The sequence below is a fragment of the Lissotriton helveticus genome, chromosome 8, assembly GCF_964261635.1.
Source record: "Lissotriton helveticus chromosome 8, aLisHel1.1, whole genome shotgun sequence".
NCBI lineage: Eukaryota > Metazoa > Chordata > Amphibia > Caudata > Salamandridae > Lissotriton > Lissotriton helveticus.
Window position 1 is genome coordinate 1,443,184,110 of NC_136069.1, and position 12,008 is coordinate 1,443,196,117.

The following is a 12,008-nucleotide window of genomic DNA, read 5'->3' on the forward strand; positions in this document are numbered from 1 at the left end:
GAAAAGTCAGCGATATTCATGCATTACCGAGCTAATGCTCTTAGCCATGTTATCCACCTCCCATTGGATAACATGGCTAAGAACTGCTCAGGGCAGGTGTTAGCTTTTGGAGATATTCGCGCTAAATTCGACCTTAGCGCAAATATCTCCATAAGTTGGTAATAGAAGATAGCGATGTTAGCGACTGTTTCCAGTCGCTAACATCTTGGCACGCCCACTTTGCATATCATTAGTGATAAATATCACTGACATGCAAAGTGGGGCTCAAGACGGTCGCTATCTCCTACTAGCTGTCGCTAACTGGTGTTAGCTACAGCTAGGTAATAGGGAGATAATTTTATCTCCGCTTTCTTGGCTTTTAAAGCCAAAAAAGCGGAGATAAACCCCCTGGATAATATGCCCCCTAGTTCAGCTAGAATGAGAATTTCAAATTTTTCATAAAGTGCTCACACACCAGTAAACAGAGAGGGAATGACCACATATGAATTCAGACCAATATTGATCCTGTAGTGAGATCTATGACAAGTGAGTACAAAATATAGCACAGTTAAACAATGTGATCTTGTGGGTTATCACATTATAAGTGCTCACTAAAGACATGGGGCCAAAGCAAAGAATGAGTTTAAACACAACTTTGGGCTGCTGTCGTATGTAGACGAAGAGCTGGATCCGCACTATTTTACTACCTTTAACAGTGGTACATGGTTGCTTATTGCAGGAACTTTCAATGCATGTGATGCTTGTGACTGGAAATGTAGCAAAGTGAAGAGCAAAGCATAGCACAATAAATACGCAAAGCAAAAAAGCATTAATAATAAAACATAGCTTGTGACATCACAACAAAACAAAAAAAACAGGTCTCAACTCAAGAATTGCAGTTCAACATCAACATCATAACATTGCAATAATACAGCACAATAATACAGCATCACAAAAAACAACAGAACACAGCAAAAGGACACGCCACTGACACAATTAAATGCAAAATACCAAATATGCAAAGATGTTCTTCTCAACATCACCATCTGCACAATCCCGGTTTCAAATACTGTACTGAAATATGTTTAAGCACGCACTGCCCTTACCTACCATCAAGGACATTAAATTGCACCATTCAAAATCTTTGTAACTTGGCCCATTGTCTCTGCCACACGTTTGGGCTCACTAGAGTATTAACTAGTTGGGGAGCAGTAGCAGTACTTTTTACCACCTTAGACAGAGGTAAATGGTTACTTATAATGGTAACTTTAATGGTATGTGTCCTTTTTGGCTGCACATCTAGCAGCCTTTAATGACATATCCAAAGTAAGCAACAAAATATAACACAATAACATACACAACATAACATAACCATATGTTCACACATCTTCTATAGCCGTTTTCGAGAATAAAAGATTGACAACAAGCATACAGTTTCAAAGCGATAACACATTTTTAAAAACTTTAATGCAAATTCAATTTCAGCACCAACCAGCAGTATTGAGAAAGTATTGCCAGTATGAAAAGAAAAGCTCTACCAGGTCACATACTTGGGAAAAGCAGGACAATTTGCAAGCTATCAGTATGCTCATATCAGTATACGAAAGACATTGCACGTGTGACAAAAACGTTTTGTGCCTCTTGTGCACACACTAATTGGTCAGAGTAACCTTTACAATGAACATGCTGGGCTTCATTTACAAGGAATTATTGCAGCGTGGTGCCGCAAGCCATTTGGCTGTGCCACGCTGCTTTACTTCCAAAGTACAATGATGTGTCATATATACAACGATAAGACGGAAGGCGGATCCCTTTGCTCTCCCCTGCACTGGCGCACAATTTGCTACCGCGCCGACAGAGGCACCCTTACAGCTTAGTACAAGGATGCCTGCGTTAAGGGGAATGATTGTTTATGTACAGGAAGGTGTCCCTTCCTGCACATAAACATTCTGAAATGGCGTTTTTTAAACTTCTACGTGTGCTGCTTAATGCAACACACATAAAAGTTTAAAAACTGCGGGGCATATTACCAAGCAATAGCGATAATTATCGCTATTGCTTGGTTAGAGAAAAAATTTTACCGCTGAGCTGCGGCGATTTTTACCGCAAATAAACCTTGGTATTACCAAGGTTTATCGCAAATGCGATAAAAAACGGCCGCAATGCACGAATATCGCTGAAAAGTCAGCGATATCCATGCATTACCGAGCTAATGCTCTTAGCCATGTTATCCACCTCCCATTGGATAACATGGCTAAGAACTGCTCAGAGCAGGTGTTAGCTTTTGGAGATATTCGCGCTTAGCGCGAATATCTCCAAAAGTTGGTAATAGGAGATGGCGATGTTAGCGACTGTTTCCAGTCACTAACATCTTGGCACGCCCACTTTGCATATCATTAGTGATAAATATCACTGACGTGCAAAGTGGGGCCCAAGATGGTCGCTATCTCCTACTAGCTGTCGCTAACTGGTGTTAGCGACAGCTAGGTAATAGGGAGATAATTTTATCTCCGCTTTCTTGGCTTTTATAGCCTTCCTGCATATAAACAATCACAAGAGGTGATTTCATTGTCCAATGTGTGCTGCAGAATGCTGCACGTATAGAAATAGGAAAAAAAGGAGGAGAAATTGAAACATTTCTCCTCGTTGCACTTCCCTACGCCTCCCCTGGGGTGGCACAGCATTCTGAAGCATTTCCAGATTTACTATTACTCGTAAATCTGGAAATGTGACAGAAGCCATGGGTGTTGCATGGGAACATCCACAGCAACACCCATAGCACACCCCTTTCACACAAAGTAAAGGGGCCTTATTTACAAGGACATGAAAAGCCAAGCAGCATAGCTTTACATGTCCTTGTAAATATGGGAAAGCAGGTTGTGCTGCCGGTGCGTCACAAAAAGTAACGCACTGGCAGCGCAAGGGGCTTGTAAATAAGCCCCTGAGTTTTTCCAGGCATCAATGTTTATGTTACTGGTATATTTCAGATGTCATTGTCCAACTTGTACAGAATGAAATTTTGCATGTGGTTGATCCAGTCAATGTCTTACAACTTGGAATTGATACCGGAAATGTTTGAATGAATAAAGTAAATTTGAGATGGGTGAAACACAGACCAGGGAAGAGGAGACCTCCACTGAGCATCCATGTTCCCAGAACCTAACCATGCAAGCTTTGGTTATCAGTGGCATTATTAATCCAAGTCGTTTATGTTGGAAAGGGCAAAAGATTATTGTTAGCTATCTATTTCTCATTGGGTTGATATGATTCCTCACCTATATTATTATCCCGTTGTGAGGAATTTTCCACACAGACACATATGCACTTTGTTATTTTTTTGTAACTTTCATAAACCTTTTATGCAGTGATATAAATTATTAGTATTTGAAGCCTTTGGATTATAAGTGTGTTGTGAATTATGAGTGTTCTATGAATGTTACTTGTCCAGAAGTTTGCTATTCAGCGGGCGCTTTTTATAGTCTGCCATAAGGTATCATAGAACAATGATATTTCAACATTGTTTTAACATGTATAATCAGCGATTGCTGCAAGCTCTGGGTTATCCTGTAGGACCGTTTATGTTGAATGAATGTCAAATGTGCACTTGTTTTTTTATTACCTTTTTATTTATGTGATCTTATATGTACTATTATAATTGATTATCTCTGAATGATCAATGAAATAAAGTGAGACTGAAACTGTACTGTGTAACAGGTTAGCCAAATTTATGAATTTCAGCCAGGATCGTCATACAAAACAAATAAACATAAAATATGTAGGATAATAATTCAATCGGACTAACGTCTTCATGTATTGGTTAATGGTATATTTGTTTGTTTCTTTTCTTCTTGATGCTAAATTATTACTGCTGGATAGTATTCGCAGAGGTCATCGCCATTTTACCATTAAAGAAATGCATTCTTTATTATAGAATTCTACTCTTCCTCTTAAAAGTCTTAAATTTGGGACAGATTTCACAGATCCATGATTTGGAATATCTGAGAGTTAAGAAGATTCCTCCATGTTGACCAAGTTCCTCACTAGCATAGGGTTCTTTCCATAAGTATCAACAGAGTGTTTTTTGCCAAACATAAACCCCATCTGCAACACTGCTTTTATAAATGGAGCGTGTAGGGACTTCTTTGACATTTCTACCATGAAAATCACTGTATGGGAGAAGATCCAAGCAGAAAAACCTAGTCAACCTCCCTACCCTCCCATCTCCCCCCCCCCCAGATTCCTTACATTTTTTAAATTACAGAAATTCCTCCATGGTAGCAATTGGTATGCATTTGTAAATACATTTTGTGCACCCAAAATCCAACCAATCCTAATTCTCCCACCAAGGTCTGGAAATCTGTGAGTTGAAAGTGGACATTTTGTGCACAGAGATTCAAACTGTAAATGGTACAAGTTCTACATGAGGATGATCTGTCACTCAGTGACCAGCATCCAGGCTTCCACTTTAGATTGCAGAACATGAACCTTTCACCTTGATCTATAAAGAGGTTTCAGCCTCACAAGTCAGTTGTTTGAACCAAATTACACTCCAAATATGGAGTCATAATGGACTGACTGGGTGGAAACTTGGCCTCTGAAAGGGAAGGGTATATCTCAATGCAATGAGCATCAACAGTAGATTATCCAGGTGTTACCTTCTTAGACTTAGAGTGAGGGATATTAAGAATCATTCCAAGGGGAAAAATAATTTGTCCTCGCAAAGTCCCTACCATCTGGGCTGCATGTTCCTTGACCAACAATGTAGATGGATACATGCAGTCACGTAGGTCCACTTGATCCACAGATCATGAAGTGTTAGACTGCTGCTGTTCTTGGAGCCTTACTTGTCTGAAACAGTGAGAAATTTGGACTGAAAATAACTAACAGGGACAGACAAACAGGACTGAACATTCAAAATTATTCCTTGCTTCATGATCCCAATATTCGACTCAACAAATAACATTTTTCCATTGTAAAAGAAAAATGCCACAATACACCGGAAGAATAGACACTGGATAAGACCTGGCCAAATATTGAATACATAAAAATGATCTTCAGAAAACGATTACATCTTGCTATTTGCTTGACATAGGACAGTACACTGTGCTCAAATGTTATAGACTGCAACAAAGAAGATATATCCACTCCAAAGCTATCCACCCAACTCCTAAATCAAAGTTCACTGAAGGATCTTAAATACACTGAACAAAGTACATTCTTAAAAATATGCAAAAGCTTGAAATACTGCCTACTGGTCAAGTAGAACTTTTATCCTGAAAGAATTATTGGGAAGTTTGAATGAGCAATCTTTAATTGTTAAAAATGTCAAAGCTGCGGTAGACTTGCTTCAACTGGATGAAACCGTACTCTTCACCCTATCTCCATATCAATTAAAAGCCACTCTGAAACAGGCTAGGAAATTGAGTTTTACTAGGGATAGGGAAGCCCGCATGCTAAAGAGAAGTACCGATCCATCTATTGACTCCTGGGTGATAAACAAAGCACAGGCTTATATTACTTGGAACCTGCCCCATGGAGTGCGCCGTTTTTGGTTATTAATGAGGCAAGGTCTACTCCCTTTAAATAATCTACTATCTAAATGGTATGGTACCTCCCCAGCCTGCAATTTGTGCAATAATCCTGTCCAGGATCTTATGCATGTACTGTTTATTTGTCCTGCCCTATCATTATGTCGCCGTAAATGGATAAGGCCTATCTGTTTATCTTTATCTATTTTCTCTGCTCCGGCTCTGATAGACTCCGTTTATGTACCACCGAATGCAATATTTTGTCGTAGAATTTTTAACATTTTGAAGTGTTTTTAAGACATATATTAAAACATTTATTTGGTGGGTATTATAGCAAAAAAAATTATCTGATGTCTTCTATATCTATATTTATAGCATTTGTATATTATAGTTGAACGTTTTGAAAATGTAAATTTCAATTTTATGTGGATCTCTTCGGAGTTCCAAGATCATAAATAAATAAACTTGAAACTTGAAACTTGCCTACTGGTTATGTACAACAGAACTGATGCCTTCATAAACAAATCCAACTACATTTCAGATGTTAACTTTAACAGAGAAGATAAGATCTCAGTACAAGGATGAGCAAATGATAACTTTGCCAATGGTCATCTGAATGTCAAGAATAAACCACTACGGTCCAAAAGCATCCAGGTCTGTACCGTTTAACTGTTCAAGCAGAGTTCTCCAGGCAATAAAGATTACCACAGGAGACATACTGGAAAAAAATGCTTTTTAAGAAGAATGCAAAATGTATCGAAGATGTTCCCAGCACACTAAGTCTTCCAACAGATTCATGTCTTAATATCTGCATACTTTAAACCAGCAACTGAAAAAGTTGCATTGAACCACATTACTGCACTTGCCAGCATAAAGAATGCTCAGGGTGCCCTGTATTGGGCATGCAGTGCGGTAGGACAGATAGGCACAACCAGAACACTGTGCTGAATTGTACTGTAGAATCAATTCCCGAGGCAGTAAAAGATACCTAGATACCAGGAGAACCTACTTTTCCTTCTACCGAAACATAAAATCTTAGTCTTCTCCATATTAACTACAAGTTTTTTGACTTGGCAATATTCTTTAAACCTATGTAATTTTCGTTGTAGACCGATCTCTGTCTGGTCCATAATTACCAGGTCATCCGCATAGAATAGACACGAGATATGCTTCCCATCTAGTTTCAGGCTTACCCTCCTTGTATTGCATAGAGTGTGTGGCAGATCTGTAATAAACAGGGAAAAGAGCAGAGGGGCCAGAACACACCCCTGTCTCAGTCCGTTGCCAATTTCGATTTTCTGGGATAAACCTCCATCTGCATCTAAGATTATCTGGGTCCAATTTTCTGAATGCAGGGCTCAAATCAGGCTCAGTATGCCATCGGGGATATTATAACCTATCAGGGTCGACCACAGCTGCCCCCGGTGCACCAGGTCAAATGCTGCGAGGAAGTCCACAAAGCAGCAAAAGAGGCTGCCTCTTTGCTCAATCGACTTCCGCACTATTGCCCATAGAGCAATGCAGTGGTCCACCGTTGAGTGACCCTCCTTAAACCCTCCCTGTCTGGGGGCACAATCTGATTATCTACTACCCACTCTTTTAGTAATCCCAAGATTACTTTGGCGAATACCTTTTCTCCTCTATCCAAAAGGTTTATTAATCTGTAGTTCTTAGGAGCATTTACGTCGCCTTTTTTGTTGATAGGTCTAACGATTGCTCCTTTCCAGTTATCTGGCACAATCCCTGTGTTGAGGATCCCCTGAAACATATATGCAAAGAACTCAGCCCACCAATCTGGGTTAGCTTTCAACACTATGGCCGGCAAATTATCTGGCCCAGCTGCACGGGTTAAATTTAAGCTTGAGATAATCATCCTAATGTGGCTTTGGGTAAAATGCTCTCTTAACTCTTCTCTCACACTTGGCCATACTAATGTTCTTACTCTATCATCAATTGGCCACTTCCCGTAGATTTCTTTCAGATAATCCAACCATTTATCCTCGGGAACCGAACACTGCAAAGAGGCCTGAGCTTTACCGGAGCTTTCTTGCACCAACTTCCAGAAGCCCTTCACATTCTTATCTTCAATTGCCTCTAGCAAATTTGCCCAGCATCTATCTTTAAAGTTTCTTTTTTTATTTCTGATAATCGTTTTATATTTTATCTATAGCTTCCGAAGGTCAGTTAAACGTTCTACATTAAATCGGCCTATAAGTCTACTTTCCTTTTGCCTGATACAAGCTTTCGCTTTACGGCATTCGTCATCGTACCACGGTCTGTTATTAATGTTTAATCTTTTCCTCCTTTCTTCTCCAGGTTTACCATATTTAAGTTTTACCCTTAAACATTCTACCAATTGGCTTATTGAATTTGCGTACCAGGCATTATCATTCTCATGTGGCAATTTTTCTAATACAATTATCTGCTGAACACCACTTAATTATTTAATGTGCTGGTATCTAGGCAATGAAAAATTGGAAAAAGTAACTGAATATAGATACCTGGGGATGTGGTTTCAAAGAAATTTGCATTGGCACAATCACCTGGAGGCACTAAAACTGAGGACTTCGGCCTCGTTGAAGGGATTAAAAAGATTTAATGGTGTGTATGGGGAAATGTCAGACAGACCAGTTCTAAAAGCTTATTCAGCCATGGTGCCACCTCAATATTTGTATGGTGCAGAGATATTATACCTGAGTGGCAAAAATAGCTGGGATGTTGAGGAGGGAAACAGTTTGAAAAATCTCTTTTCTCTGCCCAAATCTTCTATGGTACAGGCAGTGAGGCTTGAACTGGGAACCACCTCATAGGGTATTATAACGTGCATGGCCCTACTACGATTCTGGCAACGTTTGAGCTTGGGTCAAGATCTTAAAATCTCACAATGGTGCCAGAATGAAATTATAAAAAGTGATTTAACCTGGGCAAAAGAAACTAGAGTTATAGTTCGCAAAGCTTACTGTCAGTTAAAGATTGAACCGCGACTCGCAGTCCCTTCAATTTGAGATCAATAAGAGAGAGCTTAAGATGCTGGGGTCTGAAGTCTCCCGAGCACAGGATCAAGACTATCTTTCTAGGAAAAGCTCAGTTCTCCATATGGTCAGAGTGTGGCAAATAGATCAACATTTTCCTTATATGGACAGGCTACCCAGTTGTCAATTAAGGTGTGAAGTGCTAAGACTAAGAATTGGGGTAAATCCATTTTATGCGAGTAAAGAGGTAAAAAGCTTTATGCTAAATAATGAAGGTAAATGTACTTGCACTTTAGGAACAACTTGTAATATCATACATATTTTATTAGCTTGTCAGAAGTTGTTAGAACTGCTCATACAATTTTTATGCCCGATTTTTAAAAAGTATGATATTAAAAATAGGTTGCAAGCAGTAAACCTTTTACTGGAAATGGCCAATCTGGACATAGCTTGTGCCATGGGTAAATATATCAAAAAAGTTAAGGAGTTCCTAAAATGTAATGATTATTGAGAGGTTTAGGCCAAGCGTATTAGGCGACGGAAAAACATAAGACTAAAAATCATGTGGTAACATAAATTTTATATTTCAGGATTTTAAATTGAAATCGTGTTTTAGAAATTTAAAAAAGAAAATGCTGTTTTTTAAAGTTTTGTTCTTTGTGAGGATGTGAGGATGGCCCGTTTTTAGATGATGTTTAGAAGCTGTATATCCTGGATTTTATTATGAGTTGTTTTATTAATTGGTTACTTTGATGGTTGTAAGAGACCGAATAAAGTTTTACTGAACTGAAAAAAACAAAACAGTAAAAGATACAAAATATGGGAAGGGTATTGGTGTGTATAAAAAATATGTGAGTATGATTTATGACAAAACCATACAGGTACCAGAAGCAAGGCCATGTCATCGATGAAAAGAGAAAAAAAAGAAAGAGAGAGATAAACAATAAATAAATAGAGAGAGAAAAAAAAAGAAAGCGAGAGAGAGAGAGAGAGAGAGAGAGAGAGAGAGAGAAACTGATCTGCCTAAGGACCAATGTATAAAACAAAACATTATGATCGACAACTACCGAAACACTATCTAATCGAGAATACTTACTAATAAAAATATTGAAGAATTGCAATTAACACTATTTTAAAAATGGCCAAGGTGTATATTTCTTGTTTGATGTTTATTATTTAATAAGTGAACATCCTTACTGTATAATTTACTGAATGAAACCCTTTCACTTATGTATGTTGTTTTGGAAGTTTCACTGACAGCTATATGAGAAGATATTTTATTACACACAGCAAATGTACTGCAATACGGTGCATCCACTTACCTATATTTTGTGCCTGCAAAGGCACGTGGTTTCGGAAATGTAAGATCAATCATGTGTCTGGATACGGGGGAGATAGCTCAGTAGGTTCATGCAGATGTTGGAGCTGGTGTATTGCAATATGTACACTGTAAGTGTGAAGCCTGACTGTTGTTTAGGCTGTTGGTTCTGTATGTGTTTCTATCATCAGGCCAATAAGAGAAAAAGCCTTCCACACTCCCCACTCTCTCATGAGAGTTTGAGTTAATTTTGTAGTGTAGTTCCCATATCTCCAATAGGCTCTGCGCATTGGAATAATATATCCTATAGATGTGACGTAGGACGTAGGTCGACTAGGTCTCTATCAAATATATTAGACTTAATTGTGAGTGCCAGCTAGCTCAGAGGTCACTAGAAATGTTCTCGAATAAACAAGAAGGGATTAGTTTCTGACAACCGCATAAACATGACAACTTTGTTTCCCCAAGATAAAACATATCTTCAGAGTCGTGGAAACAATAGATAGATATTTTACTCAGTCAATCGTGCATGCTTCGTTTCACCAGAGGTGCAGAGAAATAGAGAGACAGGCGTTTTCAATAAAAGTATTTATTGAACAGTCTTCTTTCTCATGCAGAAGAAATGAACTGCCAAAATGTTAATACTGGCTGTAAAGTATAATGCGTACAGCAAGAAGAGTATTATAAAATAATACTGTAAAAGCATGGTATGATTTGTAAGCCATAAAATACATTCATAAATAACAAAGACTAAAAGTACTCAACTGGTGTTTCTAAAATACGCATACCCCGATGTACTGATTTCACTGCGGTGGGGGCTGATTTCGTTCATGGAGACCTTTCGTTTAGCACACGCAGGCCTCCATGAACGAAATCACCCCCCAGCTCAGCAGCATTCCAAACTGCCCGGTAGCCAGTCCGGCCCTGGGTGGCAATAAAAAACAAAAGCTTCTGGTTGAGTGGTACAAAGGCACATTTACAGGCTAACTATGATGGAGCAAAGGTTGGATCCACCAAGTTGGTCATCCTGATCAAAATATCTACCTTCTGACTAAGTCTCTGAATTGGAAGTCAAAATCATCCAGGGACAAGGTCCAAGGTTGTGGCCTGCTAGGATCTTTTAAAGTCAGATACATTGAACCACATCAAAAACTGGTGGTTATAGCACCAAGAGCTCCACGTGGGACAGAGACGGATTTCATGGTCATATTGGTTCATTTGCCAGTTGGATACAATTGGTGCCTCACCCCTGGTGAAAGATTTTATCTTTGGACATAGTCAGTTTTTTGAAGCGCAAAGCTGGAAGTTGTACCTGGACAGGGCTCCATGAGGCTGAATAACTTTACCACAATGTCATGTGAATCTTTTTTCAGCACGGAAAAATGCTGAAAATGGAATGCGCCTGGTTCTCATGTCCCTTAGGGTGTGATCTTCTTGGCCAAGCCTACAAACCTAGTCCCAGTCATCCAGACGTCATGAATGTCATTCTTCTCAAGCTGCTGGGAAAGTTTTTACTGGTCATTCCCGCAGGCACATGCTCCTCAGTTTGAGCTTCTAGGTACCAAGTCTCCAGCCATTTCTCTTGCAGGTTCCAGTCATCTGTGGGCAGCTGGGCTCTCTTTGAGTCAGAAGGCATCTACTTTTTGTTCCCCAGAAGCAGGCAAAGAGGAGGCCAACTACTTGGCTCTTGTAGAGTAAGAGGCCTTGATTACTTGAGCCAGGTTTTTCTCCCAGCAGGGCCTTCTTCTTCAGGTGGAGTACTCCCAGTTCCTGGAATGTTCGGAGGAGGTGGTGGATGTGATGTCAAAATTATCCTGTGCAATAGCTAGTGATTCAAGAAATGGTGCCACCCAATCCTGTTTCTAAACACCCCTCCACCTCTTTTTGTAGTACTGGGAAGTTCGTGGGAATTACACGTAGAAGACCTCTGTGGCATCTCCAAGTCAAAAGGGTTAGTGCTAAGGATGTCTTTTTTTCTTCCAATGGTTCCTGCCCACACTCAGATAGCTAATTCCTGGTAATTGGGAAGCAGTTAGCACATTTCTGTCCTTCCTGGTCCATAAGGCAGGCCATTGTCTCCCAAACTTGGGTTGCTCTGGATATGTGAAGATTCGCAAACTGGTTTTAAGTCAGTCTGGCTCAGAAAGCCGACAGTACATTTTTATACAGTTACTTTTCCTGTTAAATTATTCATCAAATTATTCATCTGAT